Here is a 10,927-nt window from a genome sequence, read left to right on the forward strand (position 1 = left end):
AATGGTCAACCAATTTGAGCTTATTTTATGGAATCATTTTTTCATACAATTTTACCCTTATCTTTTTTTGTATAAAACTCTACAATGTAAAACACAATTCTATTTTCCCCTTAATAACATTTTTAAATCATAACACGAAATTCATGATAAAATTAATTATCTAAAAGGTGAAAGAAAATAACGGATAGAAAAAGTCATCATTACAAAATACTACTCAAATTATACAATATTTCAAATAACCTTTTTATTATAAGGTAGCTTGCTTTTATTTACAGAATGACTGTAAGATAAATATAATAATAAAAAATGTCAACACACTTATAATATTATCTTTCTATTTTCGTTAGTACTATAAAAACTATAAAAACATAGGTGGTGTATCTCTATTTTTATTTTCATCATTTATATATATATAAATATATGTTTAATATTATAATTTGAATAAATTATATTATTATTCACACATTTATATTAATATTATAAATTTATAATTCACTTTAATAAATACGAATTAGTTATCGAAACATATTAGTTATTTATGATAAATTTACAAAATATCATATAAAATTACAATGTCATAGTTTTGCATTAATAAATTTTAAGACACCAAATACTTTAAACTATTCTTTCTTTGAGTGTTTCTCTCTTACTTCCTCTTAAGGTCTTAATCTTAGGAGGAGATTGAGAATGACTCATTATGAGTGGTTTGTGTACTCGTTATAACTAAGAGTGATTTATATACTTGTTTATAATCAATTTTGACTAGTGAAATCTTTTAAGAATTGGACTTATCTCCTGAGTTTGGGTGAATTAATAAAAAAACTGTTGTTTTCCTTGGCTAGTTTGTTAGACGGTCTATCTTTGCAAGAAAAAGTATTGAGTTCTTATTCAATCTCCCTTATAGAGTGAGTTGATCGTACAAACATTACAAGCTTAATAAAGACTTTTTTTTATATTTAATTGTTGTATTTCAAGTGGTAGAAATTAAAGTCTCGTCAGGATTTGGTATTGTTTGTTTATATGTTATGTTTGACTATGAACTTAAAATACGTGATGTGGATAATTTATACTATGTTGAGATCATTTTATCAATTAGGCTTTGTTTGGATTTGTAGATGAATTTCTGAGACTGAATTTGAGGTGAAAGTGAATGGAAAGTTAGTTAGTTTGGATTAAGAGAAAAATGGTGAGAAATGAAAGAAAAGTTTGTAAGTGATGTGATAGGTGTGATTATAAAATAATTTTTTTACATAAATAAATGTGTAAGATTACAAATTGAACATTGTGGTTAAAATTAAATTAAACTAAAATATGATTAAATTGTTTTATGTATACATAAGTTAAATTTGAAAATATTTTACAAATTTTGACATATATATTTCACATAAATAAAATTCCTAAATTACCAAAATCCTAAAAAACTAAAATCTTAAATTATTTAATGTCTTACTTAAATAAAACTTTGAAATAAAACAAATTCATAAATTATTCAAAATTCTTAAATAAATAAAAAATTCTAAATTATTTAATGCCCTACTTAAATAAAAGTTCGAAATAAATAAAATTCTTAAATTATTCAAAATCCTAAATAAATATAAATTTTAAATTATTTAATATCCTATTTAAATAAATAAATAAATAAATAAAGTTCCTAAGTTATTTCAAAATTATAAATAAATATAAATCCTAAATTACTTAATTTCTCACTTAAATAAAAAATGAAATAAATAAAATTCTTAAATTATTTAAAATATTAAATAAATACAAATCTTAAATTATTTAATGTCCTGTTTAAATAAAAATATGACATAAATAAAATTCTTAAATTATTCAATCCTACATAAATACAAATCCTAAATTATTTAATTTTCTAATTAAATAAAATTTGAAATGAATAAAATATATAAATTATTCAAAATCCCAAAAATATACAAATTTTAAATTATTTAATTTCTTACTTAAATAAAAATTTCAAATAAATAAAATTCCAAAATTATACAAAATTCTAAATAAATACAAATCCTAAATTATTCAATATTTTATTTAAACAAAAATATCAATGTTTTTGCTAAATTATTCAAAATTTTAAATAAATATAATTCCTAAATTATTTAATTTTTTACTTAAATAAAAACCTGATATAAATAAAAATCTTAAATTATTTAAAAAAAATATAAACTAAATACAAATATTAAATTATTTAATATCTTATGTAAATAAAAATATGAAATCCATAAAATTTCTAAATTATTCAAAATCGTAAATAAATGTAAATCTTGAATTATATAATGTCCTATTTAAATAAAAAATATAAAAAATATAAAAAATTAAATTATAAAAAATATTAAATAAATACAAATCCTAAATTATTTAATGTTCTGTTTAAAAAAAATCTGAATTTTTTAATATTTTATTTGTTATAATTATTATTTAAGACAATTACATTTTTTCTAATACTATAAATAATTAAATATTAAATCTTAATTTTATCAGTATTATTTTATCTTATTATAATTATTAGTATTATTTATTATTGTTAATATTAACTGTAGTTGTTTATTTTTGTTAATATTATTATTAAATATTTTTATTATATAAAAAATTTATGTTCTTTTTCCCTTTCTCCTTATGCTTCTTTTTCCCTTTCTCCTTCTACTTCTTATTCAATTCAACAACTATAACCAGGGCTAAGAGCATTCAACGCACTAAGCAGCACCCTCAAAAGTCTTATTTATACTTTTCTTAGAACATTAAAATTTTTTGGCAAACTCGTCGTGGTGGAACTCCTCAATTTTGTTGTCAAACTAAAGGTAGATAGTTTTATTTTTGGGTAGATAGTCTCTATTTGATCGTCTAATGCTTGGTGTAGATCATTTGGGTCCCTGTTTTCAGTTTCGTTTTTATTTTTGGGGTAGACAATCTCTGTTTGACCATTTAATGCTTGGTGTAAACGATTTGGGTCCCCTGTTTTCATTTTTTAGGGTAGAGGGTCTCTGTTTGACCCTGTGATGCTTGGTGTAGAAAATTTGGGCCCCTATTTTCATATTCATTTTTGTTTTTGGGGTAGACGATCCCTTTTTTACCATCAAATTTTTGTTGTAGACAATTTGGGTTCTTGTGTTTCATTTTTTTTGGTAGACGGTCTCTGTTTAATAATCTAATGCTTGGTGTAGACGGCTTGGATCCTTGATTTTATTTTTTGTTTTTGGGGTAGACGGTCTCTGTTTGACCGTCTAATGTTTGGTGTAGACGATTAGGGTCCCTATCTTTTTTTCTTTTTTGAGACCTTTTTATGCTCACTCCATTTTTCACTCTCTGTTCTTCTTCTCTATTCTCCACCTTTCTTTTTGTTTCTCCTTCTTTGACAATATATTTTCTTATGTTATGTTCTTTTCTTTTGGCTCAATTTTTTGTTTGAAAAAAAAAATCACGGATAATCGATTATGCATAACCCCATAATCGATTATCCATTTTTTTTCACACATCACTTACTTACAAACTATGGTGTCTACCAAGTCGCAACCCACCACCACCAGCAAACCATCGTCTTGACCTCCACTTCAAAAGCACGAAACCATTTAGTAAAAGCAAGGGCATTTCACTGATCTCTTAATGACTAACGTGGCTTTTCTTTCCTTTCTCTTCATAGAAGCGAGGAAACCCCACCCTTCCCCTGCCCCCACAAATATCTGCTCGTCTTTCTTCACACATTACCAGAAACAAATAGCATCGTCTCCCCCAAATTTGTCTCATGTACAGTACATCAGTGAAAACAAACACAATGTTATAATTCACTCTTTGATTTTTATTTTTTTCTCTTTGCATTGAAAGAACACGGTAACTTTAGAAAGTGGAATTTTAAATAGAGCTATTAAAATTAATTTTGTAAAAACTTTCACTAAGGGCACATCAAATGTTATGTGGGATCGTATAATGATTTTATAAAGTATGTTCACAAACCTTTTAGAGGGGATAATTAACAAGTATTGTAATGTGTAATAGAATAGTTAACAATAACATGATTTTTATAATGGATCATCCCAACCTAGACCATATCCAGTTCTACAATGCCAACATCAGTGAGTCTAATTAATAAAATGAAATTACAAGTATTATTACTGTCACTTTTGGTTTACAATGATTACATAAAGTAGCTCTTGATTATCTAAGTGCACAATGTCTTACTAGACTAAATACACAAAGTGATTATAGGTTATCTACTAAAACCTCCCTAATTTAAGCACAAGTACACAAGGCATCTCCAAAAAATTAAACAAAACCTCTTTGGCCTATACAACAATGAAATTGTGTTTGCTTCTAAAGATAACTTCGCAATAGTAAATTCTTTACGATTATTTTCTCTCTATTAAGTCTTCTAGAAGACAAATTACACGTTAAACACTTGAAGGCTTTTAAACATTACTCTCAAGCATGTGAGACTCATTAGATGTTTCTTATAACCTTAGCATTTTCTACATGAAAGCATTTTCTTGTATAGCCATCTAGAAAGGACTATTGTAGGTTTTGTGCTTCAAAGCATAATGTGTTAGAGCATTTCCACAGGTTCATGACCTTTCGCTAACATCATCTGCTATGTAATACAATGAGATATGTAAACCACAATTGATCTTTAAGATGTCTCTACATCATTAACAATACAAAATTAAACAACATTGATAAATGGTACTTTGCATTAAAATCTTTCTTGGAGGTCATTCTTAGTCAACTCATAGAGATTAAGCGGTGTTATATCATAAAGATGTTCAATACTAGGTACTTATGATGTGTGTTTATTCTTCTTTACTTGAAAGAGATTGTTTCTTGATCCAAGCTTCCAAGGGACTTGTCTAATATTTTGCTTTAGTATCTGGTATAATGTGTTTTCTTTTGCTATATGTGTTTATTCTTCAGCAACATCTAGTGTTTATGTTCTTCTAAGCTTCAATAGTAGACTTCATGTCTATTATACTCTTTTCTTGTTAGACTTGCATTTATTGATAAGATCTTTTTATCAAAGTAATGTGTCAATTGATTGTATGGTCATTTAATATTGACATACTCATCTATCATTTCTTGTGTTTAGTATAATTTGTTAGTTCTTATATAGTAAGCTCGTCTAATCTTATGTTTTTTTGTTTGTGACTTAACTTGCATCTTTGTCAAGAACTTGTATTTTATTCATGATTTATAATCATCTTCTACTTTTTTTTCTAATAAATGTTCCACACCAAGTAACTTATATTTGTTTTATTTATTATCAACAAAACTTAGATTCAATATCAAGAGTATAAGATTAAAACTTGCATCTTATGACTTGTCTTCATCTTAATATGGTCTATATGTTAAAAGTATATTTACAGATAGTTATTAAATATGAGAAGTTAAAGAATATAAAAAAAAAAGTTTGTTTTCATTTAATTTTGCTGAAAATGTAAAAGTTCATGTGGGGATTTCCTTTTTATAGAGCCTATTCGTGACATGCATTTATGACCTATTTTTGCATAATTTACATATAATTAAAATTAATATTAAGATATTAAGTTAGTCTAGAATTAGTATTCCCTAATGGACTTAGGTATTATGCTCATTATTTTTTTTAATTTTTACTCACTTCAATATATTAGCATTACTTGTTATAGACTTGGAATGCTTCAAGAGTATTTTATAAGTAGAAGAAAAAACTCTTCAATTTTGTTTCTAGTCACCTTTTCCTAAATTAGATTATTTCAGGTTCAAAACGAAAATTGAAATTGCAAACTCTACACTTTGTACACACTTTGACCTTCTAATCTTAAAATGAACATAGGTAACTCAAACCAATATCAAATTAAGCTTATAATATAATTTTAGAAAGGTAACTGGATGGGCCTTAATTAAGAATACTTAAAGCCCATATATCAGCTTTAATATATTTTCCAAAGGCAAATACTCCCTGCACCCAACACTTTTGAACCTGCACCCAACATAATTTTGAAAATTCCAAAAATATCCTTTGTTCTGGAAATAAAAATCCAGAATTGAAAATAATGCATTCCAGAAAAATAAATCCGGAAGAGATTTTTGTATTTCGGATATAAAAATGGAAAAAAAAAATCAAAATCACATTCCGGATAAAAAAATCCATAATTGAAAATAATACATTTCAGAAAAAATTATCCCTAAGAGATTATTGTGTTCTGGAAAAGGGGGTCCGGAATGTAATTTTATATGCACCCCATTTTTTTAAGGGTATTTTCGGTTTTTCCCCTGTGATTAGGTGCAGTGATATGGTGCAGGAAGCAATTGCCTTTTCTGAAAGAAAGAGAAAATTAGTTACCAATAAAATTGGGTAATTGCTTCCTGCACCCAATATTTTTAGACCTGCACCCAATTAACTTTTAAAATTCTAAAATTGTTTCTCATTTTAGAATTGAAAATCCAGAATAAAAAAATACATTCTAAAAAATAAAATCTGTAAAATTAGAAAACCAAAATTTAATTCTAGAAAATTATTTTTGTAATATAAAAAATAATTCCAAACAAAAATCCAAAAACATATTACGGAAAAGAGATTTTGAAATCTAGAAAAGTGATCCAAAAACTTAAATATAGAAATGTATTTTGGAATGTCAAATTCAGAATACATTTTAAGCTGCCTCTCATACCTATTTAAAAATTATAAAGAGTATTTTGGTCATTCGCATTAATGAATGGGTACTCGTCTAAATTTGTTGGGTGCAGGAAGCAACTAACATAGTCACATTTCTTGATCTAAGTCTAAATCTAAACTTGTGCAACACACTCACATGCTCTCTCATTTTCTCTAAATTCTTTTTGCATTCTTGAAGTTTTGATTATTTCTTTAATCAATTATTAAATTCTTTAATGGATTATTTCTTCACCAATTCAAGGATTTCATTCAAATTGGAGTTTCCAAATTACTTTCTGATCTCATATGCTTTCTTCTATTCGTGTTTCCAATTATTGATTCGCGTATGTGATTATGAATGCCCATTGAGATTTTAATATAAATAAAATTAAGATTGATTAATTTGATTTGTTAGAAGTTAAGTTATTAATCGATCACCTAAATCTGTATTTCTAAATTCTTTTACTTTTTTTTTATCGACAATAAACAATAAATAAATATGAATCACTTTAGGGGTGATTCAATCCTTATACAAGAACTCATCCATAATTTTCATCACAATACTTACTCCAAAGTTTGCCTAAACAGAACTCTCCTAGCTAACCTAGAGGAAGACATTTAGGGGAAACAATCAAATAGCTTGAATGAATACGTTATAAGATCATACTCATACAAACCAACGGATCTATGCACCAATCAGAAAAGGAAAAATTCGCAAACTGTGACTTGGATGTAACCCCTGACCAAACCTTTAATTAAACCAAAGCAAAAGCTTCTGGAACATCCACTACTCCCCCGTTAAAAATAACCCTATTTCCAAACCTCGTTGACTACTGCGATCCAAACAACACCTCAAACTTCATTCACCGAATCAACCTAAACTGAGAAAATTTTAACAATGGAACGTTGTGAAACACGCTCAGCACGTCCAACCACGCACAACAATGGTTTCACAATAACCAAGCAAATCTACACTCAAATAACAAATGAGTGTTAGTTTCCTTCTCAACCCCACAAAGACTACACGTGGAGTTTGCAACAATGATCCTGCGCCTTTCCAGGTTAGCCTCAGTGGCTAACTTGTTTTCCAACACCCTCAAAGCCGTAACCAAAGCAATAGGTACAATTTTACTCTTCCAAAACTTTTTAAACACAATCCCATTCTCCCCTACTCCTTCCTTCCTTAGACGGAGGTATGCCGATTTAACCGTGTACCCAAACTCCTTTCTTTCCTTCCAGACTCATCTATCCTCCTTATCCAAGTCGAAATTCACATATTGAAATTCCTAAAAAAGTTCATATTCTTTTACTGTGACTTCAATTTCATGAATAAATGTTAGATGATTATCTAAATAATAATTATTTTCGTTAAACTTTGGATTGATGTGTTCATTTGTTGACATTTTCCCAAATTCTTTTGTTACAATTTCAATTTCAAATTGATTTTCATATTGCATTAATTACGTTTAGAATACCTTGATTATAGTGTACTAATGGATTAAAATTAATTTATTTGTATCCTTACGAGATGGCTTAGGTTATTCCTTGCATTAGATACATTAAAGGAATCTAATAATTTTTGTTCGACTTAATAATCGTTTTTTGTGCTGTTTTCTTATATCACATAATATTAAGTGATGGAATGATGTTTTTTTCACTAAAGCTTTCATTTTATTCTCTGCGCATGTTAAAATATTTTGTGAGAAAAATTTGAGACTATAGATAAATTTTATATTCATCTTGCAAGTCATTGTAACTAGTCTTGAATGATTTTCTTCTATTGGTAGTTCAATTGCAGATTAAAAATACTTCATGTGAAAAATTATTGTTGAAATATCTAATTAGAGATACAACTTGGCATTTCTAGCAAATCCTTGGGTAACCAAAGATAATAGATCAGATTTTTAGATTCCATGTCAATAGAAGAGTCTCATTTAGAATGGAATCCAAAAATAAAAGCTTTCAAGAATCCCACTGAAAAAATCCAAGTTTCATAAACATGGAATTTAGTTTTGATTGTATGTTTAAATAGTGAAAATATAAAATATAATTTTATATCTGTCAAATAAGTTATTAGTTTATCAGTTACATAAATTTTTTCTTAAAATGATGCAAGTGAGTGCACTTAATCAAGTTTAAACAAACAATAAATATAATTCGTCGAATAACATATAAAACTTTAAATGCTTATTTTATGCTTGCAAGAATTACAATTGTTCATTCTTTCAAGATCTTAAAACCCTTTATTAACATCAAAGATCTCTTAAAGAACATGTTGAAAGTTGCTTCATGCAAACAAATATTTTAAAAAAGGGAAGATGTCAAATATTGTGAAGCTCTACTATTCTTCAAAGGTGTTACCATAGAAGCCACACACATTCAATGCTAAGTTAAAGAGCATTTAATGTTTCTTGAAGTTTCAAGCATACTCAAAGACAAAAAGAAGCAATAGTAGCAAAAGACTCTCGCAATGACTACAAAGGAATTACAACAAATCTCTTCTTCTCAAGCTCTTTATATAGAAAATCTCTTTAAAAAAGAAAATTTGATGAAAGTCTTGCTACAAGAACATGCACAAATCTATACTTGTTTTTTTGTGTTATGGATTCCTGAATCCGGAATGGTCTTTTTGAATTATGGATTGTTGGATTCGGAATAATGTTTTTGACTTATGGATTCATGGATCCGAAATGCAATGATTTTGTTTCATTTTTTATTTATTTGTAGAAGCATGGAATGTAGTGATGAATTTGAACAAGAGTTATATGATAAGGTTGATTTGTGGGATGATGATGATATTGAGAAGTCATTATCCATGTTCTTCATGTTCTTCATGTTTTTCATCTTCATTAACATGTCTGTGCAAGAGAGCATCCTTGCCTGCACCTCTTTAGGGTTTTTTTAGATTAAGGATATTTTTGGAATTTTTAAAACTAATAAGGGCGATTTAGTCTTTTCATAAGAGTGTGGGGGTGCAGGAAGAAAAATGTGGGGGTGCAGGAAGAAACTGCCAAAAAAAGAGAGTAAAATGAAAAGCTCGATCCAGAAGGTAGCCTATATGTTTCAAAAAACTTGTTTTAGAAATTTTGTTTAGAAAGCTCGTTCCAAAATGCATAGTTCTGGAAAGCTTGTTCCAAAAATCCTCTTCCAAAAAGTTCATTCAAGAAAGCATCTCATATATTTTGGGAAGTTTGTTTTAAAATTTTTGTTCCAGAAGCTTGTTCCGAAATGTATTTTATATGTTCTAGAAAATTTGTTATGGAAATCATATTCCAAAAATTATGTTCCAGAAAGTTGTTCTAGAAGATTTGTGAAAAGGGTAATCCAGAAGTTACATTTACAAAGGATAAAATGATCATTTAAAGGATGGAAATTGTGCAACCTATATTGGTCTGAGAGTGTATACATATGACACTACGTCATACTATATAATATTATAGTTTTCTTTATCTCTCAAGTAAACTTAATCATAGACAGAACAGAACTTGCAGAAAAGAAAAATAAAGCACTAAGCAGCTGCCAATGATATTGATAAATAAGTTGAGATCCTTCTATTTTATTCATTTAAAATACCTTCCAAAAATTCTTAAATTTTAATTTCTTTATCCAAACAACTTATTTTACTGTAAAAAAATTAAATTATTTAAATAAATAATTTATCCTTTTAAATTACCTCATCGGCCATGATTCACGAGAATCGCAGAAGAAATAGGTGAATTATGTGTTATATTTAAATATATAATTCACTCTAGGGATCACTCTACGCGATGATGAATATTATAAATATATTATGATCATTAACACAGGTAATTTATAAGTTTTCTTTCTCATGATTTTGTAACAAGGAGTGTGTATTCCAAGAATAAGTTACTCTTTGTATATTTCTTTTATTTTCATTTAATGTAACTATAAAAAACAAGTTATTTATTAGAACCGTTGAATTGAAAGAAAATAAAGCATAGATATTAAAGAGTAGTTACTCTCGGAATAAATTAATTAACAACTTTAATTCTCTCAACTATTGACTACAATAAAAAATTGCAAAAACCCTTATCAAAATAAAATTGATATATTTGGTAAAATTAAAAATATTTATCGTTTTCGAATAATCAATCTAGGACCTTAGAGCCATAAAAAATGGACAACTGGATTTTGGGAGGCCCCTAAAACTTTTGAGGTTGAAGAGATGGAACAAAATAGGTAATTTCTTCCTGTAGTTTCATGTTTCCCTCTTGCCACCCATACTTTTAAAAATATCAAAATTACCTTTTGATAGGTTTGCTTTCTCTTAGTTTTTCA

Source organism: Phaseolus vulgaris, chromosome 9 (genome assembly GCF_051622355.1).
Source record: "Phaseolus vulgaris cultivar YP4 chromosome 9, ASM5162235v1, whole genome shotgun sequence".
Lineage (NCBI taxonomy): Eukaryota > Viridiplantae > Streptophyta > Magnoliopsida > Fabales > Fabaceae > Phaseolus > Phaseolus vulgaris.